General features: G+C 38.4%; 1 long non-coding RNA gene across 1 annotated transcript in view; it reads right to left on the reverse strand.

Annotated features, from left to right (window-relative positions):
• Window positions 1–9,712: 9,712 nt before the first annotated feature.
• Window positions 9,713–27,248, reverse strand: part of LOC131258111 (uncharacterized) — a 28,602-nt gene continuing 11,066 nt past the window's right edge. The window contains exons 2-3 of the long non-coding RNA XR_009177885.1: window positions 10,018–10,177; window positions 9,713–9,811 (exon numbers count right to left, since the gene is read on the reverse strand). This is a non-coding gene — a long non-coding RNA (uncharacterized LOC131258111). The remainder of the gene's footprint in view (window positions 9,812–10,017; window positions 10,178–27,248) is intronic.

Consider the following 27,248-nt stretch of genomic DNA (forward strand, 5'->3'; position numbering starts at 1 on the left):
ATTGCAAACCCATTGTAATTTCAGTACAATAGACCATTAAAGACTAATAAAAATATTCCTTATAATAATCAACTAAATCAAATTAAGTTCAGAAATTTAATCTACTTGCATGGAATAAACTCTCCCATCTCGCTACAAGCGTCACCTCTTAGCCCTAGCTAAGAGGTTTAGCCACACATGACTGGGCTAACAAAAACAACAAAATAAAAAATAAAAAAAAGGAAAAGAAAAGAATAAGAAGGAAGAAGAGAAAACCCACGCCACGCCCAGCCTTTCTTCAACCATCCAAAACTCCAACTCCTCCGCTGTTTCACGTCTCAGCCATGTCCAGCAGCAACCATGTTCAGCAGCAGCCTCCCTTCTGCTCCCTTTCCCTCTCTGTTTCTCTTTCTTGAACCCAGACCCACGACCGAGCACCAGCAGCCCAAACTCCTTTCAGAACACCTTCCACGTCCAAAGCCTCTCCCTCTTATGCAGCTGTCCGCCTCTGCTCCTCTCCATTCGCAGCAGACTCCTAGTGGGACTCTGCCTCTCTTGCGTTCGTGGGCTGCTGGGACACAAGATCAGCTATCGGCTATCTCAGACGTTCGCAGAACGTAACTGCGCATCCTGCTTTGCGCTGATGTTTGGTGAGGCCCACGATCGGGACTGTCAACGAGATCCACGCCGTCCATTAGAATCCTCGTGGAAATCCAGTCAGGAAAGAGTGATTTTTGCAGGTTCTTGTATGGCCCACTGGATACTGTATTCCGTCGTCCATAATGAGTTTCGGCGGTCGAAATCCGCTACACGTTGCTTCCTAGAAAAATTCCACCTAGGTGATGGTTCCAAGCCTCTTTGGAATCCACTAGACGGTCCCGATTGAACCAATCACCTCAGAGAGTGGCCCACAACGATCCACCGCAGGCTCTGTTGCGAAACAGAGCCTGCGCGTTTGAGCGTTGTGATGGTCGGTGGACCCCACAGTGATGTATTTTGAGAAATCCATTCCGTCCACTAGGTTCAGGACGAAAAACCCTCCGGAAATAAGTATTTTTTGGAGAGAATCGGTGTGGTCCACAAGTTTGCTTACTCCGCCGTCCATCTGACGTTTATCAGGTACTCTGCCTTTGTGTGTGTGCATGGGCCAAAAAGGAAAGCTAGGCGACGGTGTTGGTCACCTTTCAGAGCATATGGACGGTTCTGATCATCGAAAACTGCGATTGATGGGGCCCACTACGTGAAACCGGACGAACAGCGTCCGCCCGCTATCTCTGTTGAGGAGATGGATCGGGTCAGCGCCTGCTGACCGGTCCAGTTCTTCCGGTGCACAGCGAGTGTGCATGCGCTGGATGTGCACGCCACTCAAGGTGGGGTCTACTTGGATGTATATGCAAGATCTGTTCCGTTCATCTCTTTTCTCATATCCTTTTAATCGTGGAGAGCGAAGTTGAGGCACATCCAGATAGCAAGTGGGCCCCAAATCACGGTTTTAGTGGCTAAAGTGTCTATTGAGCCACTTCCACAGGGATCCGGGAGCTGAGATTCGACATGTACGGTTTGTTTATGGTCCTCAGGCCACGTATGAAGTTTTAAACTGATCAGATGGTAGGAACCCCATGATCTTGCATTCTGGACACTTTTCAGGTCACTTGAGCTTCAATTCCTCGATTTCCGCGAACCCCTGGTGTATAATTCCGTCGCTCTTGGTCTTCTAGGATCCGTTCCTTGCCTTGGTGTTCCTGGAGCGTCAAATCCATGCATTTACCACCCTTTTTCAGTCCATGCTTGTAAATACACTCTGCATCACAAACACAATTAAATCAGGCAATTTAAACGGTATCATGCTTGTCCTCTTCGTCCTCCTTCCAAAGTCAGAGCCCCCCCTCAAGGTAATCCTCGAGCTTTAAAGAAGTAGAAAATGTCCTCTAAGGATAAGGGGAAGGCTGCCCCTCCTCGCCTGATCGTCATCGAGGTCGTGGATGAGGGTATGGAGGTGGCGGAGGCAGTTCCTCCTGAGACTTAGGAGGTTTCTGAGCCAAGACCTGTTGCAAAGTAGGTCCCCCCAAGGAGGGAGGAGGAGAAGCCTCCAACAAGGGAGGTAGCTGAGGAAGAAATGGGGAGCTTCCTTCGCCATGTTGAGGGATCCTCCCCCGGGCGAGTCGCCGAGGGGTTGAAGAGGAATTTGTTGGCCTCTTCGAATCCTCTATGGAGCGGACGCTCGCCAGGATGACGACAATGCTCCTCGATGTAAGAGAGCGACTGTCACTGTCTTTAATCGTTAGCTCTGCTTCCTCGTTTCTCTATTTTTGACATTGGACTGTTTCCCTTTCCCTTATGCAGTTTGCGCACTGCGCAATGAAGGCCCGCACCAAGATAGCCAGGGCCAATAGGCGGGTGGGAGATGCTGAGGCTCGGTTGTCGTTTGCTGAGGCTCGGGCGGCCCTCACGGAGGCCGAGCTAGGGGCGATTAAGGCTACCTTTGTGGAGTCTGTAGCGAAGCAAGCCTGCTTGGCCTTGCGATTGGAAGAGGTCAGAGTGGCGTACGACAAATGCCACGTGGAGTGTGTCGAGGCCTATAACGCAACCAATTGGATTAGAGAGGAGACCAAGGCTGCTCTTATCGTCACACGAAGGGAGGCTGTGGAGGAACATCAATCCTCCCAATCCTTCAAGGACAAGAGGAACACTCTCTTTCGTCAAGGTTATGCCAAGAGCGTGAAAGGGATGAAGGAGAGTTTTCTCGAGCTCGACCTCTCTGGCTTCGACGAGAGTGAGTCAGGATCCTATGATCCGGGCAGCATGGAGGCCACCGAGGCGGCTTCTTCGGCTACCCCTGATGCGGCAGTCGAGCCTTGAAGTTAATTCCCCTTTTTATCTTCAAGCACTCCGAGCCTGAGAACTTCAAATGAGGAGGGCATGGTTTTCTATTGTATATCTTTATGTTTTTCTCCAATGTAATACCGATGTATATGTCGATGTAACTTTTTAATCCGATTAATGGAAACTTCTTTCATAGAAACTTGCACATTTTCCTGTCTGACTTTCATAGTTATTTGAGCATGTCTATCGATGAAAGTCGAACCATGGCTGACTCAGGGATAGTAGATCTTGAGATGCTCGGCGTTCCACAGGTGAAGCAGTAGTTGGCCAATCAGATCTTCCAGTCGATATGTACCAGGTCGGACGGTGCTCGCAATCACGTAGGGTCCTTCCTAATTGGGCCTCATCGTACCTGTGCCGACCTCCTTAGTATTTTGGAACATCTTCCAAAGGACTAAGTCCCCCACTCGGAAGCGTCTGACTTTGACTCAAGCATTGTAGAACCGAGACACTTGCTACTGACAAACGATCGTCCAAAGTCAAGCTTGTTCTTTCCGTTCATCCAGAATGTCGAGGTTGAGTGTCAGTGGTTCCTCGTTATCTTGTTCATCGAACGAACTCACTCGGGCGGTCGGCATTCCGATCTTGACAGGGGTGACCGCTTCTGACCCATAGGCTTGAGAAAAGGGAGTCTCTCCTGTCGTGGTCCGAGCCATAGTTCGGTAAGCCCACAGGACCTTAGGGAGTTCCTCGACCCAGGCTCCTTTAGCTCTGTCGAGTTTAGTTCAGAGATGTTGCTTGATAATCTTGTTGATAGCCTCGACTTGCCCGTTTGCTTATGAATGGTGCAGAGATGAGTATACGCTTCTGATTCCAAGGTTTTTACACATTTCCTGGTAAAGTTTATTGTTGAACTGCTTTCCATTGTCAGAGACGATGGTCCGAGGTATCCCAAAGCGGAAGATAATATTTTTTCAGACAATCTGTGATCTTTTGTTCGGTTATCTTGGCCAATGGTTCAACCTCTGCCCACTTGGTGAAGTAGTCTACAATGACAACAACGAACTTGGTCTGACCCTTCCCTATAGGGAAGGGTCCGATGATGTCGATCCCTTACTGAGCGAAGGGCCATGGCCCGGCCATGGAGGTGAACTCCTCTGGTGGCTACCGAGGGACGGTCGTGAACTTCTGGCATTTATCACAACTCTAGACGAGCTTCCGTACATCATGATGGATGGTCGACCAGTAATAGCCTTGTCGTACAACCTTATGAGCTAGGGATCGTCCTCCAGAGTGATTTCCACATATGTCTTCATGAATTTCTGTTAGGACATACTCGGCCTCATCGGGTCGTAGGCATCTTAGAAGAGACAAAGAATATCCCTTCTTGTAAAGTAACCCATTGAACATAGTGTAACGAGCGGCTTAGATCTTTAGTGTCGTGCCTCCGATTGATCTTCGAGCAGCTCACCGGTCTCAATGTAACGGATGATTGGGTTGGCCCAGGTGGGTGCCGAGTCAATCGGGAGTACGGTCAGGGCGTCGATCACGTCGACGCTCGGCTTGGCTACGAATTCGATCGGGATGGTCCTAGGAATATCATCTTCATCAACTATAGCGAGCTTTGCCAATAGATTGGCTTTGGAATTTTCAGCTCGCGGGATCTGGACGACAGTGCAATACGGAAAACCACTGATCAACTCTTTGACTTTTTGCAGATAGGCTTTCAGTCGCTCTTTTCTTGTCTGATAGACGTCGGCTAGCTGATTGACGACCAGTTGTAAGTCATTATATACGTCAAGATGAGTGACTCCTAAACTGGCTGCCAAACGAAGTCTGAGCAGTAAGGCTTCATATTCTGCTATGTTGTTGGAGGCTTGAAATCCAAATCTCAAGGTATACTGTATGTATGTATGATCGAGAGTCTCCAGGACGACCCCTGCCCCACTAGCCTTGAATTGGATGAGTCATCAACATATAGTCGCCAATGGGTAGGGTCGGGTAGGGGAACAGAGTTCGACTGTTGTTGATCTTGTTGAGTGGCCGACCCTTCAAGCGGGATTGGTTGGACAGTGTCAGTTGTAGTTGGTGCAGATTGCTGGGTAACCTCGACAATGAAGTCGGCCACAACTTGGCATTTCATCGGGACCTTGGGCTTGTATTGGATGTCAAATTCACTCAGTTCTATCGCCCACTTAGTGAGGTATCCTAAGGCTTCTGGCTTTTGGAATATCTGTCGTAATGGTTGATTGGTCAGAACGACTATCGAATGAGCTTGGAAGTATGGTCGCAGGTGTCAAGAAGAGATGACCAATGCTAGGGCCAACTTTTCCAAGATTGGATACCTTGTTTCTGCCGGGACGAGTGCTTTGCTAATGTAGTAGACCGGGAACTGCTTCCCTTCGTGTTCGCAAATCAAGGCCGAACTTACGGTTGCATCGGATACTGCTAGGTAGAGTAGCAACGTTTCGCCCAGCTCGGGCTTAGAGAGCAAAGGCGACGATCCTAAGCACACCTTAAGCTGCTGGAAGGCTGCCTCACATTCCGCTGTCCAGTCTACCATCTGCCGACCCTTCAACTGTTTGAAAAAGGAAAGGCATCTATCTATGGCTCGGGACACAAAGCGATTAAGCGCAGCGACTCTTTCAATCAACCTCTGGATGTCCTTGATTGTTTTTGGCGAGCACTAAGCCAAAACAGTGAAAAAAGGATAGCTGAAAACCATCTCAAATCTTAATAAATGACAGTTTTAAACCGTCGCATGGGCGATCCTATTTTGCCACGTCGTATTAGTTAAAGGACGATCATGGACCGTCGTTAAAGATGGATGTTAAAAGGATGGTTATGATCCGTCTGTAAAGAAGGACGGTCATGGACCATTATTAAAGATGGACAATAAAAGGTCTATTATGGACCTTCTCTGATGTTAAACGGTTACAAACCGTCTAAAACATTGACAGTCTGTGGCCGTAGCTAGTGTTCATTTAACGTCTTTAAAAAACATTACCAGAAAAAGGGACAAAGGCTACGGATAAAAGCCGTAGCTAACGATCTATGGCTATGGTTATCGTCTGTAGCACATCCATAACAATTAGTACCGTAGCTATAGGTATCAATACTATAGCTACAGATTTAATCCGTAGCTATAGAGCATGTCTACAAATTAAATCCATAGCGATATTTTCCTCAGTTCAAAAGTACAGCTATGGATTATATTTATAGCTAAAACCAAAACAAGAGTTGTAGCAATAGGCTGAAGTTAGCAACAACTACGGTTTCTAGATCAAAAGCTACGGTCAATAGCTGTAGCAATGTCTGTTTTTTAAAAAAATAATAATAAAATTATAATACTATCAAACAAATTTGAATCCAAAAATCCAAAATTGGATTTGGGTTTTGAATTTCTACATTTGAGGCCTCATGAATTTAAAAACCCAAAATGAAAGTTACCGTTTTCTAGCATTGGAGAGCCAAATTCAAAGAAACAAAACAACCAAATGCTATTTCAAAGTCATCTTCCAAAAAGAAAGGAAAAAAACGGAAAGTGAAAAAGAAAAACCCACTTGAGTTCTTTGGAATCTGTATCATCAAACTTGAGTTCTGTTTCAAGATCATGGCTCCCACTCGAATCACCTCCACAACTACCATTAGGTTGTTTATCAATCATCCGCCTCCTTTTCTTGGTCATTGCTTCTTCAATAATTCAACTCAACAAACATTAAAATACTATCAAACAAATCTGAAACCAATTTCTAAAGAAACCCAACTTCAATTCAATGAAATCATCAATGAAGACAGGAGAATTCTGCATGAAAAAAACATTAAAAAATGAACCTTTTTCTAAACACTGTTGCTTTGTACCAAGGCCTCAGCTCTTCTGGTAAGCTTCCATGTTAAATAATGAAATATGAATAAGCTTGAAAACCAATGAAGGGGGCAAAGATAAAGACGGTTCGAATGGCCGCTACAACAATTGCCTTCACTGCCAACTTCAATACAAATGAATGCAATTGATTAAATTAAAAGTATTTTGTTTGATGCAACAATAGAGAAGGTATTCATAAATGAGTAGTTTTCATTGCCTCCAAAAAGCAACCCATGAGCCTAACAAGATTCTTCTGTTGAAGCTGAGCCACTAATGCGACCTTGTTCATGGAAAAATATTTAAAATTTCCTAGGAGTTCTGTGAAACATGGTTATCACCATATGCACTGCAAATGGTCACAATAATTTATATGGAGCACATCGATAGGCTGCATCCCATAAATTAATTGTGTTATGTGAATTTTTCTTGTTGAATGTGGAATGATGGCTACCATGGTCCATTGGCCTTGATGATTGGGCTATATGAACCATCCGTATGACAACATCAAATCAATGGCCCCGATTATGGATTCTTGGTAATGCTTTTTTAGTGCTTGAGAATATGCAATGTGTGCATGGAAACCTAAAAAATATTGAGAAAATTACCTTGCAAACAATGCAGTTATTCCCAACAGACATGTCAGCGAGGGAACAGCACCTAAAAATAAGTTTCAAGCTTCTTTCTCAAAGTAGCGTGCTTTTTTCTGACTTACTGGAATGTCCTCGGGCATCTGCATACACGTATGGAAAGGCAATAGCCAAACATCTGCGTACATTTTTTTTTTTTCCAGAAAAGAACATACAATTATGAAGAAAACAGCAACATAGTGACATATGAAACAACAATTCCAGGACGTCATATTCTTGAGGGAAAGATCTGGTTACCTGATTACGACTTGTTTGAAAACATAATGCAATGAAAAGGGGTTCAATGACCAGAATGCTAACAAAAGTTGCATGAAACTGCATGACTAGAGCTTGTGGGAATGAATTTGGTCGTGATCCATAATCTTTTTCTCCTGATCAACTGATCAGAATTTGGCATTCTCTTACCTCTCTGACTGTGAAGAAATTGAACTACATCCACCACCATTTTCGATTCTCTTACTCGCATACAAAACCATTGTTTCGAGAAATTCCATGATCGACTCTCATTTCTCATCAAAACCTGTAAATCTTTACTATTTTCCTCTGAAAATCAGGCATCTTACCAGAATCAACCACTACTGCAAAAGGTAATGGTTGAATGAGTCGGCCTAGAAGTATCCTGATCCATGTTTTGACTGGGTTACAGTATATGCTTTGCATACATGTATGCAAAAGCAATTGCCAAACAATTGCCAAACATTTGTGTACATGCATGCAAAAGCAAAAGCAATTGCCAAACAATTGCCAAACATTTGTGTACATGCATGCAAAAGCAAAAGCAATTGCCAAACATTTTAGATATAGTACAAGATAAGAAAAATCTCATGGATGGTTAGGATTGAAAGAAATTGGGCTTGGCACAATAGCTTTCACTCTCGGCCATCTATTAAACGGTCATGATCCACAATTTTGGAAAAAACAATAGCAATCACCTTGCCCAGATGACTCTCAGTCGTCTATTAAACGGTCATGATCCATGTTTCCAATTTTCCATAAACAAGACAATTCATGAACCCTGTCAGCAACGCAGACATAAAGAAAACTTAAACAGACACCCCATAAGGCAGGATATATTGATAAACAAAGACTGATGGTTAAAAAAACATTTCAAGACAGAAAGATTCTTAGCTCTCTAGTTGCCTGCGATGTGGCTCGATAGAAGCAGTCGATGACATATCTGCAACAGAGACAATTTCTTAGTAACAAGAATCTCCTTCCGCCTTTCTTTCTCTGTCCAACTTCCTCTCCTTCTCTTCAATGGCTCTCTTTGCTTCTCTAGCTTTCTCCCACTCCTTTTTCACTACTGCTTGGCTCACTTCACTCCAAACCAAAGTAGATTCACTTGGTAACAACCCCTGTCACACTGAAAAACCACATCTCTTTTGTTCAAAACCATAGTTCTAAAACTGAGTGACTTGATTCAAAACTCAGCTGAGTCAACTCAATTCGAGCTGAATCGCTAGGAAACTCAGTACCATGCAGTTCTCGATCGCAACTTAGTAAGATCATCAAGTCACCTGATCACTCACTCAAATTGTAATTCAATTCATAAAGATACCAAACACCAAATTGTAATTCAAAACATTGTGGTTTTGTACTATCTTTCCCCCCTGGCATGCCACTTCTATAGGATATTCTAGCTAAGAAAATTGTAAACCAGCTATGATGAATATAACCAAAAAAAAAATTAAAAATTAAAAAAAAAAATCAGGTTGATCTACTCACCAGGTGGGCCACACCTGGATGTAGAGTTAGATCAACAGTTGTCCATTGATTTCAACGGTCTGGCACATCTGATGAGTGGCCTGGCCTGATTTTGGGGCTAGGTGATCTTCATGGTGGGGCGATTTGGGTGTGTGCCATCGAATCAAATTGCGACTATTCACATTGAGGGTTTGATTGCCAACTTGCAATTTGTTACCTTAAAGTCAGATTAGAAAGAAACCCAACTGCAATTTGAGAGCTATTTCCTTACAATGATAATTTGATTGGCTTATGCATCCAAACGGTGAACTGTTTGGCACAAGGACCCAAAAAAAAAAAAAAAAAAGTAATTAAAGGAAACAGAGATTTGAGACTTACGGGCACATGCATGACTATAGATACAAACGTGCTTGATCAGATTCCACCTATAAAATAGGAAAAATAAGAGTTCCAATAAAAAAAAAAAAAAAAAGATACAAATGAAGATTAAAAATAAATAAATAAATAAAATTACAGTTATTTCCTTCGCAAATTCAAAATAACCCAACTTTTCCTCATAGAATACATCCTTCAATTCTGACAAATTTTGAAAGCAAGGATCAATTTTAATAATTAAGTTTGAGAATATAAACAACTTGAGCAGTACAACAAATTTGAATGAATATCAAAAATTGGAATTCAAACTCCACCTATATGCTATCCATTGTAATCAAGGAATCTTTACTCCCTCTCTCTTGCAAGGATAGTTGTTGGAAGGCCATCAGCTTGCTTCCATTATTTCTATCCACTGCAACTACTCAACGGCAAAAAAAGAATAATAATAATAAAATGATGGATTATTTATCACTACAATTTACTCCAATGTATACTCTATTTATAAAAAAATAAAAATTAAAAAAAATAAAAATTAAAAATAAAAAAAAAAACCAATGCAGTAATTTCAAATCAAATGACTCCAAATAGAACTAAAGAGCACATCCAAACAAAATAATGTGTCACCTCTGCATCCAATATGAAAGTCATGGTAGCAGGCTTACATGATTCCTTGACTATATTCACCAAATTTGGAAATCTATACGCTGTTTCTTCGCCATTTCGTGAAAAGACTTGCACAAACCCATCCATTAATTTATGAATCTGAGCTCGTTGGCCATCATACCTACAATAAGGATAAAGAAAATCAATCTGACAGTTTATGCTTTGAAAAAAGATGGACCTATCCAATCAAATAACAAGAGAAAAAGCTGTCTTTCAAAAGACAATAAATAAATAATCAAATGATGAGAGAAAAATATCAGAACTGCGAAAACCTTCTCATATATTTTCTAAATTTTGCAAATTTTAGGAAGTTAATCAGGTCATGGCTTATGTTTGTGAGCTCCTAAGTCAACTGACTGTCATCTTAAAATGTATAGCTGCATTCCTTCCATTTACACCAGTTGCCATCAGCTGACGACTTTGTGAAATTAGTTTAGTATATCTTGTATTTTTTACTTCTTGAAGTACCAAATTCATGGAAAAATAAAAAATAAAAATCAACAAACATAAACATCAAAAAAGAAACAAATAAAATCATCTCAAAAACCTAGTTTTGCCTCTTAAAAATTGATACATATCACTTGCTCTCAAATTACATTCATTTGCTATATACATCCATATGTGGATATATGGATGGATGTGTATGTGCACCTAGATGAGAAGTAAGAGCATGTCCACAAGCTATAAATCACCCTCGCCCTGTATGCAAACACATGATTTTTTTTTTTTTTATTCAATGGTGTAAGCAAACGCATGATTAGAACATCTCAAGCACTACGCCAAAATTGTGAATTTGTGACGGACGATGGTTTAACGACGGATTTAATCCGTTGCTAACGGAAAAAGTCCATCGCCAATCCCGTCTTTCTCAAAAATCCTAGTTCAAAAGTCGTGGAATTTCGCGGACCAAAATCCATTGCTAAAATCGTATTTACGACGGATTGTGGTCCGTCCTAAATTTGCAACCGACTAAATCCATCGCAAATTTTGATTTTGTGATGGAATATGATCAGTTGCAAATTCCCGCCCAAAATAGCAATTCGCGGCGGTTTTTAGTTGCTTTTGCAATAGATCATGTTCATCGTAAAAAGACTTTTGCGTTGAACATTTTTTTTTTTTTTCATTTCTTTTAGAATATGGTGGAAAGTTATGGCTTTTTGTAGTTCAAGAATTGTTTTGTAATAGAATTTCAGTGGTTTAATTGTACATATTTGTTATCTAAGATTATTTTTTAACAATTGTTTGAATGCAAATATATATATATATATATATATATATATATATATATATAGATATATATATATATATAATATATATATATATATATATATATATATATAAAATTATTATTATTTTTTAATTTAAAACTAATATTTAAATGATTTGTAATATCACATGAAAAAGAATATCGAGAAGTTTAAAAAATTTAACAATGTTTGAGAAAAATTGAGATTAAAAAAAAATGTGATTTAATAAAAATCTATTTTGTTGGAAAAAAAAATATTGAATAAAGTTGATAATTTTTTAAAGAAAGAATTTGATTTTGAGAAAAAAATAATATCCTAAAAAAGAAAATTAAAAATATTTTAAAAAATGCGAAAATTTTGACAATGTTGAAAAATGAAAATATTTTGAAAAGGAAAATGAATTTTGTATTTTGAAAAATTAAAAAAAAATTTGAGAAGTTCGATAAAAATTGACAAGTTCAAAAAAAATGCTTTAAAAAAAACGGAGAAGTTCGAAAGAATTGAAAATTTTAAAATAGAACGATATTAAAAAATCGATACTTTAATAAATAAATAAAAACATTTTAAAACAAAAACTAAAGTTGAAAAAATTTGTGATATTGAAAAATAATTGAAAATGTTCAAAATTTGAAATTAGAAGAAAAAGTTATTTATAAAAACACTAAGATTTTGAAAAAAAAAAAAAATATCATTTTAAAAAAGAAATTGAAAAGTTGAAAACAAAAGGATGCTTTTGAAGAAAAAAATTCGGCATTTTGAAATTTTTGAGAAAAAAAATAAATTTGAGAAACTTATTGATATTTTGAAAATAAAAATTTAGAATTTGTATTTTAATTTGTTTTTGAAATATTTTATAATAAAAATGATATTTTGTTAAAGTTTTCAAAGAAAAATTAAGAGTAAAAAAATAAAAATTAAGAGTAAAAAAATATACATTTTGAAAAAAATGTGATTTTTAAATGGAAATTGAAATTTATTGGTGGAAAAAAAAATATTTTTTACTAAATTATTAGGCACATCCAGTAATTGAACCTTTAACTATTTTTGGACAATCTAATCAATCCAGATTGAAGAGTAAATAACTTTAGATGTTTAAATCAAATTTCACTTAGATTGTTGATTAATCTTGTATGCCCAATATCTTTCTCATATGTAGCCTAATTGGGGCAGGTAACTATTCAAATTGAGCGTATGGATCAGTAAAATAGAGTGAATGAACCAGACATGAAAAATGGGCCGAATATTCTAGTCAAAATTGTGAACCAACTTATTGACCTTGTGAGAACCTAAGAATTGATGTTAGTAAGTTTTGTGGGCTCCATCATGTTGTGTGTCGAACATCAACGCCGTGCATTTGATGTGTCCCTTTTAGGTTATGAGATATCTCAAAAATCAACCGTATATGAAACTCAGGTGGGTCATACCATCTAAAACGATGTGAAGATATCCTAAAAAATAAAAAAGCACTTGGTGGGGCCCACATGAGTTTTTGATGCGGCTGAAACTTGGTTTGACCCCTCATCCAAGTGGGACACATATAATGAGTGGGTTGGATATGTGAATCACATTTAGGCAGGCCCAATATATGATTATGAATGTTTTAAGGAAACCCCTCTCCACTCCATTTAGGTGAGTTACTTATTACCCTTAGCATAGTGATCAGTAAACTCTATGGAGTCTATCGTTATTTATTTATTTTATCCACTCCATTCATCCATGTTAACAAATAATTTGGGGTCTAAAGAATAAAAAGGAAGCATATCCAAAGCTCGAGTGGACCACACCACATGAAATAGTGTGATTGAACCTCTACAATTGAAAAATTCTTGGAGGGTATAGAAGTTTTGGATCAAGCTGATGTTTGTGTTTTCTCTTCATCCATATCATTTTGATATCATGAACAACTTTTAACCATTTTTGGACAATCTAATCGGTCCCAATTGAAGAGTAAATAACTTCAAATGTTTAAATCAATTTTCACTCAAATTGTTGATTAATCTTGTATGCCCAATATCATTCTCATGTGTAGCCTGATCAGGGCGAGTAACTAATCAAATTGAGGGTATTGATCAGTAAAATAGAGTGAATGGACCAGACATGTAAAATGGGCCAAATATTCTAGTCAAAATTGTGACCCAACTTATTGACCTTGTGAGAACCTAAGAATTGATGTTAGTAAGTTTTGTGGGCCCCATCATGATGTGTGTCGAACAACGACACTGTGCATTTGATGTGTCCCCTTTAGGTTAATTATGAGATATCTCAAAAATCATCCGTATACGAAACTCAGATGGGCCATACCATCTAAAACTATGTGAAGACATCCTAAAAAATACAAAAAGCAGTTGGTGGGGCCCTCATGAGTTTTGGATGCGGCTGAAACTTGGTCTGACCCCTCATCCAAGTGGGACACACATAATGAGTGGGTTGGATATGTGAATCACATTTAGGCAGGCCCAATATATGATTATGAATGTTTTAAGGAAACCCCTCCACTCCATTTAAGTGAGTTAACTCATTACTGTTAGCAGACCGAGTAAACTCTGGGGAGTCCACAGTTATTTATTTATTTTATCCACTTTGTTCATCCATGTTAACAGATAATTTGAGGTCTAAAGAACAAAAAGGAAGCATATCCAAAGCTCAAGTGGACCACACCACTGGAAATAGTGTGATTGAACCTCTACCATTGAAAAATTCTTGGAAGCCATAAAAGTTTTGGATCAAGTAGATGTTTGTGTTTTCTCTTCATTCACATCTTTTTTATATTATGAACAGGTTGGATGAGAAATAAACATTACTGTGGGCCCAAGGAAGGTATCACCTGTGGAAATCATTATTCCGCATTGTTTCGTGTGGCATGGTCCACTTGAGCTTTGGATTTATCGAAAATTTAGGATCAACTTACACCGTTCATCCATTTTTTGAGATCATTTTAGAGAATTATCCAAAAAATGAATCATATCCAAAGATTAAATGGACCACACCACAAATACTAGCAAGGGTGATGATTTTCACCGTTAAAAAATTTGTAGGGCCCACTATAACGTTTATTTTCCATCCAATCTATTTATAAGGTCACAACAACCTAGATGAAGAGGAAAAACAAATTTCATATTGATCCAAAACTTTTGTGACCCCCAAAAGGGTTTTAATGGCAGACATTCAATCCCACATATGCTCTCGATCATGTGGTCCACTTGATAGTTAGATCTATCTTATTTTTTGTCTCAAGCCTTATGATGAGCTCGCCATACGGATGAACGGTTTGGATATAATGCTCCTCATGATAGGACCCACAGAACTTGGTGACGTCACCCAGCCCCCTCTCTCAAGGGCGCGGATTGGCTACTGACAAGTTGAGTAGGGAGATTGCTACTGAAGTGACGTCACCAAGTTCTATGGGCCCCACCATGATGTATGTTTTGAATTCATGTCGTCCATCCATCTGGAGAGATCATTTTAGGGTAAGATCCAAAGAATGAGTCACATACAAAGCTCCAGTGGACCCCACCAGAGAAAACAGTGAGGAGAGTGACACCACCGTTAAAAACTTCTAAGCTTTGAGGACTGGTTAGGGCGCCGGCCCTAACCAACCCCTCTCTCATCCATCTCTCTCTCTCTCTCTCTCTCTCTCTCTCTCTCTCTCTCTCTCTCTCTCTCTCTCTCTCTCTCTCTGCGCCTCTCCCTCTCCCTCTATGGTCGATCTACCAACAACATGGTTGCCAACAACATTTTAGAAGTTTGTAGGATGACCAATATGGCAAAGCGAGCTATGTTCGCTACACCCGAACGCATTTCTATGTCCACTGCACTCGATCGGTACTCTCTCTCTCTCTATGCATGCTGTTCATCAGCAGTTTGACCCCAAAACCCATGCAAAACTACATGGATCCATTGAATGAGCTTGTAGGGCAATTTGTGCCCACCTCTTAATAGCTCTTTTGATTTGTGGCAAATCGAGATCAAGGATGGCCTTGCATTTCCAGATATGTTGAACATGCTGTTCTCAAACAATGCAGTCCAGATTTGGGCTGGACCACACATGTCACCATTGATCAAGGTTTGTTAACCTCTAAAATAGGCCCTTCAGTAAAGCCTAGCAGCAAGCAATCACCTTCAACCACTTGACTCTCTCCACAAAAGCCTCCTCAATAGAAAACTCCAGTTGTTCGAAAAAATGTCAAACTCATACTTCAAAATCCTAGCACCTGGCCGTCCACTGGCATGCTAACAATGGCACCAGATTCCGGCATGACTAGGCAAGTGGTGTTAGACAGATTCCAATGAAAGAGTGTTTTTCTATGTAACAAACCCACCTCCTACACACATTTGCCATCCATGGGTGCCCTGTGCTGGCCATGGTGACAAGGAGGGCTAAGATTGGCTTCAAGACAGGTTGAGAAGGGCTCGATGTGGAAGGATTCAAAGGGAAAACCAATTTTCCTGTAATGAGGAAATTATGCTTCTTAGGTTTTTAGAAGGGAAGAAAAGGGCGAATTTCAAGGAAAATCTAAAATGTGCAAACATATTTTCCATTGAAAATTTGAGAGTGTGAAATGCAAACAACAGAAATTTCAAGGAAACTTGATTTCCATCCCATAATTTCAACAAATCCAAATAGGCCTTAGGATGACTCAGTCAGAGCCCATTTTGCCATTGTAGAACTTAGTTGAACTGTTTTCTTAGGTTCTCAAGTGTGAAAATGGATGTGTATAAAGCTCTAGTTGTACTTCTCTTTTCAATCTAATTTTAATAGAAAGATGATCTTGTTTATTATTGGGGATGGAAGTTGTTGTACCAAATGCAACTTCATTTATAAAGCCCATATTATAGCTAATACTGAGCAATTATCTGTTTCAGCTTTTATGAATACTTGCTTAAAACATAGATACAAGGAAACAAAACTGAAGCTGTGAAGCACCACAGGCTAGAGAGTCGCATTATCCTTTCAATTCAGGAAAATTTTACTGTCACGATGCCACAAAACTTGCCAAATCTGGATAGAGTTAGATGAAGATGAGCCATAGGATACAAGATCATCCCAAACAGTAATGGAAATGCTGCTCCAACAGGGATCTCAGCCAATAATTTTGAAAACAAATGAGGTCCTAGTGCATAAGACCCCTTGGCACACTCTCTATCCACTATTGCCTATTCCTTGGGAAACATTCCCATAGTATTTGTAAGTGCTGCCATTACTGTATTTATGGTGGCAACCATAAGTAGTCCCATCTTATATATCCTGTATGGATGTCCCAGTGGCGTCAGATTTTCAGGCTGACTAGTTAGCGCTGCCGTCATACTCGGGCTAAATTTTCGGCAATTGTGCAGGGCCCGGTCCAGATATTATACAGACGAGGAATGCTGCAGCTATGGCTACCAGCATCTGGCCCGCTCCTTTCCCACCAAAACCCAACTCCATCTCTCTCTCTCTCTCTCTCTCTCTCTCTCATATATCCTAAGATCCTATTTCATCAGCTAAGAACTGCAGAATGTGCATTGGGGACAATATTTTCCCCTGCCTATCATGTTTTCAAAGCTGTTGGTGGGGACATTCACAATCAATGGATGTCGTTAAAACAACAGCTTATGTCACTAGGATCGCTATGCCAAAATCGCAGATTTGCGACGGACCAAATCCGTCGTAAAACTATTGTCCTCGCTTGCTGTGTTTACTGGGTCATTTTTGACAGATAAATCCGTCGTTTAATCTGCGACGGATAAGGTCCGTCACAGATTATCGACAAATAAGATCCATCGCAAAAATAAAAAATCCGTCACTGAAATTCAGAAAAAACCACCCAAAGTACTCGTTAGTCCGTCGCTAATATGAGGAGAGCAACAGACTCAAATCTGTCGTTGATTTTCAACTTGTTCAGAAATTAGCGACGAATTTGGTCCGTTGCTAAAATAGCTGTGAAATAAAAAAATAAATTTGTTAGATTTGTTTGTATTTTTTTAAATCTTACACCTGATAGACATTTAAAAAATAATTCACATGATTTTTTAATAATATCATAATCAATCAATGATTAAACATGTGCGTGCATGTTTCACCCATTTAACATTCATTAACACAATAATCAGCACAATACCAATAAAACAGTTAACAGTCTATTTAATGTTTTCCTACTACAAATGCACATGAATGTCCATTTTCCATGCTACAAATGTTTATAGCAATACAACTTTCATAGTGGTTTTTTTATCATTTGTTCCACAACTATCTCCGATGAAAATAACTCCCAAGGAAAAATATACAAATAAAGGTTTTAGAGTCCAACCTTTAGCCGACCCCAATTAGTTGGGACTAGACTTAGATGATGATGAGATAATCCATCCTGTGTCTTGTTTCTTTTGGGAAGGGAAGTTGCAGTTAAGGAAACCAGTTAGTGGTGTCAATCAAGGGACTTGGAACTCAAGATTACCAGGCAAAAAAGAAAACTTTCTTTCGACAAGGGAAAGTCATAACCCATTAACCAACTGAAATGTGAAGAATAAATCCTTCCAAAAAAATCATTGAAGAGTGCAAATAAGAAGCCTAAAATCTGGCAAAGAACAATTTTATCTAATCTTTAAGAAAGCCATTTCCTTTCCCTGTGAAGCAGAACTTGAAAAGAAACCGAAAATAGTTATGTTCCCAAGTTCAAGTCAAACATCCCAAACCACACCTCATCAACAGCTAAAATTTACTTAAGAAAACCAACTCCAATCTACCAGAAAAGCTCTTCTTTTCTCCCTTCTTCACATAAAATCAAACATAGAAAAACCCGAACACTCAGAGATGCTATACGTCAATGTGTATGCAAAGGCTAATAGATCCACAATTAAATGGTTAATGAAATCTGGACAATAAACAACAGTTTCAATTGGCTAAACAGAAAAACATAGCAAGCACAATACACCCACACTCAATTGCAGCCCACAAACTGAGAAATCATCCAGGTAGACAAAAAACATAACAAGTACACTACATCCACATTTTCTTGACAATGTTTTAATACTAGTTATAAATCAAAACTTATAATTGTAAACAAGAGAAACAATTCAAGAAACATGAACATTTATAGTAAGAAAAACTATTGTCACAACTTATCAAGAGCAATAAGAAATCCTATAATTCAAAAGAAAAAGCTGTAATCATCAGTGTGGCTCTAAATTGCATCAAATAAAATCCAAAGGAAACTTACACAAGTCCTGTCCCAGATATGTCAAATTCCAGATGAATGCAAGAACGATTAGAAGCTGGAGTGTGAAGCTCCCTCCTCACAGCCACATTAGCTCTTAATAGAGAGAACCATAGAATGAGTAAGCTTTGAGAAGCACGCACGCACGCGCGCGCACACACAAATATAATATTCTTCACTACCTGCGTGGATGTTGAATGTCATAAACATCATGGCCATTCACATTAATCCAATTCTTTTCTTGTAGCGTTGCATCCTCGGGGTCATAAAATATGACTCGGTATTTAGGTATGGCAGCAGTGTAAGGGGTCGAAGCACCTGACGCATCATCTTTATTCTGAAGCAATTGATCCAACTCGGGCCATACGAGCTCTCGCCTAAAATAGAAAAACATAGTTGATATAAGTCAAACCCTTTAATTTAAACAAACACAAAAGAGTGGCCTATTCAAACGTTTTGACAAACAACAATCCTAAAGATGAAAGCATTGCACACCATGCAGTAAAGTCATCCTCAATGCATTGATCATCATCTCCTAGACCCACGGAAACAAGGCGCTTCCCACCTAAGAATATAAATAAATAAATAAATGACTCTCTGTTGGTGCTGCAAAAGAGAAGCCAATCACTAAAGCTACAAGGTGCAAAAACCGATGGGAACTGCTATTCTATCTATTCAAACATTTCCCTTCAAAGGAAAAAACATTCACAAATTTGAAGAGAAGACTAAATGCCAAGGCATTACAAATCAATAGAATCAAGGCACATTAAAAGAGTAATTTAACTTTTCATTTAGAAGATCAAAGAGAAGGGGAAAAAAATTCATAATAACTCATGGAAGGGCTCCCATTCCAAGAGAGTATGAAACTCTAAATGCCTAAAACTAAGGAATCAATCAGACAATGCTCTACAAGAAATGGAGCATATGAATGAGACCATGAAGAGTCAACATTGAAGACAAACCGGAATTCCCACCAGTGAAACTAGGCTGAGTAGACTGTGGACACGAGCATCTTCGGATCTAAAATCCTATGCATCCACATTATTATAACAACTTAGCAAAAAAGAAAAACAAAATCTGACAAAATCATAAAAGAAGATAAATCTTTGAAAAAAGAAAAGAAAGAGAAAATTGCAAGAGAAAATGAAGTCCTCTTCAAGATGGGCCAAGAGCTACTGGGCACATTTTAATGTAGTAAGCAAGCACATACTGGAATAAGTGAAAAAAATGGACTTACTATTTTATTTTTTATTTTTGTAAGGAATGGTTTGTCAATCTAACCTAAGTAAAATGCAACTGCAACAAAGAGAAGAGAGAGTGTCATTCCGGAAGAGGAGACCTATAACAACAACCAGGATTGGTTGTCAGTTTTTAAAGTTGAACAGATAACTCCAACAGGAAGTAGAATCAACCATCCTTCCAAAAACTCACAATAAGAAGAATACGTCTACCAGCTTTGTCCGCCAAGTAGTAATTACAGTGACAACAACCTAAACAAAAATATGCCTCAACGACCTAAACAAATCACCTTGCATTATTATTAATGACCAGACATCAGTAACATGCACAGAATAAGAACATTCATGAGTGGAGAAGAGAATTTTTCACGTGGCAAAAGAGTTATGATTGTCACCTAAATAGCCCCAACTCCAAAAGTTGCAACATCACTAGACAAAATTCCTGTTCAAAAATTTAAAAAAAAAAAAAAAACAAAGAAAAAAAGAAACAACCATCATTTTAAATAACACAAACTCAAAATTGGGCTTGAAACACAATAATTGATGAAGTTATATTGTCACAAAGCATGAGATTATTGCTCTCCATGCCTGTGTGCCCAACATTAGGTGTAAAACTTCATCTCTACTCTTCATGAGATAACTCTATGTAAAATGAGAGTACCTATTTTTTTTTATTTTTGAAGAGCAATGCAATTTCAACGCAAACAAATCCAAACACATTGGCTCCTCACTGAGTTCTCTATATACAACAAAGCTACACTATGCAATTGAAGATTATACGTGCTGCAATGCCTACAATATTATGGGACCAAATAAGTCAAAAACCATATCAAGTTAACATAAAACAGAGGTTAAGCCCACATGTATATGGATTCATGACCATCAACATGCAGCCACACATGCCAATATGGAACACGTGTATGAGACCCCAACTTTCTATTAGATGCGCCACGCGCAAGAATCAGTCTTTTTGCTCCTCAAGTCTAGCGCAATATACAAAAGATATGGAGGCTAATACAACTCATCTAGAACATCCATGGGCTTGATGCTTATAGTGTTCCCTCATAAAAGAAGGCTCATAAGATACTACACATTAAGAAGTAAACCAGAATTTTATTTATCCGAAAGCATACAAATTTGCAATATCAAGTTGAAGAATTTTACACAAAAACCCAGATTTTCTAAAGAACTAGAACTTATGCCATAAATATCAAATAGATGCAGCAATCCAACAAAAGAAAAGGAGATGAATTACAACACTAAAGGATTAAGAAGTACAGCATGAAACAAAGACAGTAAAAAATAAAAAATAAAAAATAGCACCACTGCATCAAAAAGATGTGTCAAGCACACTGATGCTTGCAAGAAAAAAAAATGGCTTACCTTCCACTGATTTCTTTTTGGTACCATTTATATGCCACTTACATCGTTATTGTCTATTTATCAAGATCCCAGATACATTTTCTGCATCTTATGCTTTTACAAACCAAAAATATGAGAAATATATTATTCAATATTAACACATTTTGCCAGGCTTTTCTGTATCGGTGTCTCGGTTACATGCAAGTAAATAATAAATTTGGAACTAAAGCTCTCTCTCTCTCTCTCTCTCTCTCTCTCTGATAAGTATGTTTAAGTGGTAAACATGTGATCTAATCTCTCTCTCTCTCTCTCTCTCTCTCTCTCTCTCTGTGATAAGTATGTTTAAGTGGTAAACATGTGATCTAATCCAAATGCAACCTAAAGAATGCAAAATCCAGGTTTGAAAATCTAAGATTTAGATTCACGCTGCCAAACATTAGCATAGATTTTGGGTAATGAAGAATTGAATTCAATATTTTCAATTCAAATCATACTTGATACCATTCAAAATCCTGAACTTCAAATTCAATTTGAATGAAAATCTCCAAAATGGCTTCTTTTAAAATCCAAGAGAAAAAGTGGGGTTTAAATTTCTGGATTTTCAATCCTCTCCAATTGTTATAACTGTAACACACAACCAATATTGGGGCACCATACCATAAGCTACAAAATTTCATGTCCCCTAAACAAGGTATCCTCCATTGATAACAGATATATATATATATATATTAAGTTCTTTCTTTTCATTTACATTTGCAAATACATTCATCATCCATCCAACTATTAACAACATTTACAAAAATAAAAGACATACTTAAATATAAGTATCCAAATTCTCAAAGACAAGATGCCCAATGACATTCAGACACCCAAAGAAGAAGCAAGAAGAACGAACATGTATGAACAAAGATCTTCATGTTCATTAAATCTTGGACCCCAAGGATCATGGAAAATTAGTATCCCTTCCAAAATTGTCACATCTGAAGGATTGACTTGCCAAACAATTTATAAGGATCCTCCCATTGATTTATACACAACATAATTAGCAAATTGGTGCTAGAATTTTGACTTTTAGGAAGTTTACTGTTGAGCTGGACAATCTAGATTGTAAATAACCTACACATGACTTGATCCAATATGTAAACAACCTGCACATGACTAACTAAATATAAGAATCCAACCCTAATGGATCAGAAGACTAGATAAAAGGGAAGAGATGACATTGGCATACAAACAAAATTAGGACTAAAGCAGCTTGTGTGTTACCTCTTTCTCTGGCCAATTCCAGTAAACAGTTTTGTAACTCAAAATCCAGCCTTTGAGATAAGCATGTACGACAATAACTCCAAAAAAGGCTGCATAAAACCAGCTTAGAGTGTGTTTGGATGCACTATCAAATTGAATTATAGTTATTACTATGATAAAGCATAAAACCCAATTAGATTTCTTTTTTATTAAGCTGAACATTTGCAATTCAAGTTAAACAACCTTTGCTTACAATCACAAGATGTTTTTCACATACAACAATTCACCATGTCCATAAGGAAAAGAAAAAGAAGAAGAAAAAAAAAAAAAACTTAGGTTTTATTTGGTAGATACCTAAAAACTGGAGAAAGTGCAGAGGTTGGATAGCTAGGATATTTGAACCTGAAAGATTTTTGAGGCATCTGTCATCTGTCCAGAGCCCATCAGATCAACAGTTTGGATCACCAAGGCATAACTCCTGCTTGGATGGACTGGACATATCAGCTCAGTACACTATTCTAGCCGAAGCTGAAGCTTTTCCATTCCCATGCTCAAATCAGTTCCTACTTACCTTCACACTTTGTGACTACTTACACACCAAAATGTTGCCGAAAATAATGTTTAAAAATATTTATAGTGGATTACTAAAATGTTGCTGAAAATAATGTCACAAGAACTGGTACTATTGAATAGTAGATAGATTTCACCGTGAATGCTATTGAATCCAGCATCACTATACAAGGAAAGCAGTTCAAAATAAATCAGCAGATAGATAACAGAGAGAGACAGGTAGATAAATAGATTCATAAAGAGAGATTTATATAAAACATTTATACAAAATTCACAACTCTGTAAAAGAGGACAAGAAAGAGATCATGTTAAGAATAAAAAGCTTTTCACATTACATCTTCAGGCACATCATCAGGACTGTCATAAACAACATCCAGATCATATACATTGGTGATCTCCATATATAAGAGAACCATTTAGCAAGCTGCAATATCCAGAAAACAAATTTTTGTTCAGTCTCACTTGGATTAGAATACGGATTAGAGCAAGCTATGGATCGGGTTCTCTAGAGATCGTGTTGGCTCTGGTTGACCCTTAACCCAGCCCGACCTAGCAAAGTTGAATTCTTGCTTGGTCTACAATAGAACTGTCTTCTAAGAAACCAACACTAGAAAAGTGGCTCCATTGTCATTCACATCCTAAATTCAAGGCTAAAGACAAGTTAAGAATGAAGATTACATCTTACAAACCTTTTCTGCTAGTGCTTTGGTAAGTGATCGTTGTCCATTTCATCTGTTACATATAAACCAGCCCATCTGATCCATTTTACCTCATGCTCCTTTACACTTATGACAAGACGTAAGAAAAGTGACCTGATGCTCATCTTATCCCATTATGTAAAGAGGTAAATATGTCAAAAAATGATCACACATTTACACGACAGACTCTCAGCGTCATATTTATGAGTATATTATATTTTATATATATATATATAGCTTGAATCATCATCTTTCCATATGGAAAACCAGAAAAGCACTATAGAAATCATATATATATATATATATATATACATACATATATATATATATATATATATATATATATATATATATATATATATATATATATATAAAACTTGAATCATCATCTTTCCATATGGAAAACCAGAAAAGCACTATAGAAATCATAATTCGTAAGTTGTACAGATCCAGAGTAAATTCTGGTGTTTTCAAGTATGCTTCTCTTATTGATCTGGAAACCGACAGGCACCATATGTAAAGCACGTGACATCAATGTACAAGCAATATGTGAACAAACCCAACTATAGAAAGCATGCACCAACATAACAAAACACACAAGCACACAAAACTTATGGAATAAAAAAGAAAATCGAATTAGGTTTTAGTGAAGTATGTCAGCTAAATATGCAAACAAAAAAACAGAACAACAAGCACATGCTCACCTAAGATGCATTGAAAATACATACAAAGGGAAGCACGGCTAGGTAAAGTATAATTGATCCATTTCACATGAACTGGTACTGATTTTCTTAGAATCATGATACTCAGATACTTTGAGAAAGATCAATCACCTGTGCATATTAACAAACAAAGCTATACTTGTTGATGGATGATTTTGTAATAGCATTCCTGTAATTCTTTTGTGATGGTAAACTTGCAACTATATTGCTTTCTGGATCTCTCCAATCCTTCTAGCGATTATATTTTTCTGTTTAAAGTATTAAAAGCCTCAAGATCCCTAAATCCTTAAAATCCTCAAGATCCCTAAAATTCTAAAATCCCCAAATCCCTAATATGTAATATCAGAAAATCCTCGATTCGGGGTCCACGTTCAAATATATAAGCCCTAAATCCACAAATTGCTAAATCCCCAAATCCCTAAATCGGTATTGAGATTGAGAGAGATTGAGAGAGAGAGAGAGATACCTCACAGTCGTCAATGAGCTAGCCTTCAACCGAGCTTCAAAGAGAGAGAGAGAGAGAGAGAGAGAGAGAGAGAGAGAGAGAGATACCTCACGGTCGTCAATGAGCTAGCCTTCAACCGAGCTTCAGAGAGAGAGAGAGAGGGCGTGGGTGGGTAGGGCGTTCGGCAACGGTAGGGTGGAGAGATCAGAGAGAGAAGAAGAGAGAGAGATAGAGAGAGGAAGAGAGAGACAGAGAGAGGAGAGGGACGCGGGAAGTTCCTGCGCAAAGATGCTGCGTGGGACCCACCGAGATGTTTGTGTAAAATCCACCCTGCCCATTCATTTTGAGAGATCATTTTAGGACGTGAGACCAAAAAATAGATTTATATAACACTCATATGGGCCACACGGGAGGAAACATTGGGTATTCAGTGAGAACCGTTGAATCATTATTTTGGCCATAAAAGTTCTATATCAAGATATATTTTTGGTGTTTTCACTTCATCACATTCGGAATGACATTATAAACGGTTTGGATAGCGTATAAACATTAAGATAGAGTCCAGAAAGGTTTCAACGGTGGGAATTTCTTTCCACAATTTTCCCTCTGGTGTGACCCACTTGAGTTTTGTATCCACCTAATTTTTAGTCCCACGTCTTAAAATGAGCTCTCAAAACCGATGGATGGAATGAATTTCTATCATACATTGCAATGGGCCCCACCCAGCATACTAGCGTAGGAACTTCCTGCGAAAGGCTTTCTAATATGTAATATCAGAAAATCCTGGATTCGGGGTCCACATTCAAATATATAAGCCCTAAATCCACAAATTGCTAAATCCCCAAATCCCTAAATCGGTATTGAGATTGAGATAGATTGAGAGAGAGAGAGAGAGAGATACCTCACAGTCGTCAATGAGCTAGCCTTCAACCGAGCTTGAGAGAGAGAGAGGGAGAGATACCTCACGGTCGTCAATGAGCTAGCCTTCAACCGAGCTTCAGAGAGAGAGAGAGAGAGAGAGAGAGAGAGAGAGGGCGTGGGTGGGTAGGGCGTTCGGCAACGGTAGGGTGGAGAGATCAGAGAGAGAAGAAGAGAGAGATAGAGAGAGAGGAAGAGAGAGACAGAGAGGAGAGGGTGCACGCGAGAGAGACAGAGATAGATGAATTAGGGAATTTCATTTGACGTCACCTAGTTCTGTGGCCCCACTATGATGTATGTGTTATATCCACACCGTCCATCCATTTTGAGATATCCTTTTTAAGTCATGAGCCAAAGAATGAGGCAGATAAAAATCTGTAATGGACCCCACCACAGAAAACAGTGGGGAGAGTGATTCCCACCGCTGAAACTATCCTAAGGCCCATCATAATGTTTATTTGAAATCCAACCTGCTCAAAAGTTTAAAAAGACATGAAATAAGGGAAAACACAAATATCAGCATGATCTAAAACTTTTGTGGCCTTTAGAAGTTTTTAATGGTGGGCGTCACTGTCCCATTGTTTTCTATGTTGGGGTCCACTAGAGCTTTGGATTTAACTCATTCTTTGCATATTGCCCTGAAATGATCTCTCCAAATGAATGGAAAGTGTGGATACAATACATACATGATGGTGGGGCCCATGGAACTTGCTAACGTCACTTCAGTAGCTAGTCTCGCTACTCCCCCTGACACCAGCACCGTGGCTGGTGATCAGTGCTCTGTGCGCCCCACCATGATGTATCTATTTCATCCATTACGTTCATCCATTTTTAAAGATCATTTTAGGGATTTATTCCAAAAAATGAGAGGTATATAAATCTTAGGTGGACCACACCACATGAAAGCAATAGTGATTGGATATCCATCATTAAAATCCTAAGGCCCACTGTACTGTTTATTTGACATCCAATCTATTTATTAGGTCTTACAAGCCTAGATGAAGGGGGAAAACAAAAATTATCTCGATCTAAAACTTTTATGGCCCCCAAAATGTTTTTAATGGTTGACGCTCATTTAACACTGTTTCCTGTAATGTGGTCCATTTCGGATTGGGATATACCTCATTTTTGGTCTCATGCAGTAAGATGATCTTTTAAAATAGATGGATGGCATGGATGAAACACATATATCATGGTGGGGCCCATAGAGCACCAATCATTGGCCGGTGTTAGAGGAGTAGCCAATCCGTTCTCCTTATTTATGGTGTCGTCGATTTAATCTTTGGATATGATTCATTTTTTGGATAATTATTTAAAATGATCTCAAAAAATGGATGAACAGTGTGGGTTGATCCCAAATTTTCGATAAATCCAAAACTCAAGTGGACCATGCCACACGAAACAATGTGGAATAATGATTTCCATCGTTGATACCTACCTTGGGCCCACAGTAATGTTTATTTGCCACCCAACCTATTCATAATATCAAAAAGATATGAATGAAGAGAAAACACATACATCAGCTTGATCTAAAAGTACTTATATGACCTCCAAGAA

The sequence above is a fragment of the Magnolia sinica genome, chromosome 10, assembly GCF_029962835.1.
Source record: "Magnolia sinica isolate HGM2019 chromosome 10, MsV1, whole genome shotgun sequence".
Taxonomy (NCBI): domain Eukaryota; kingdom Viridiplantae; phylum Streptophyta; class Magnoliopsida; order Magnoliales; family Magnoliaceae; genus Magnolia; species Magnolia sinica.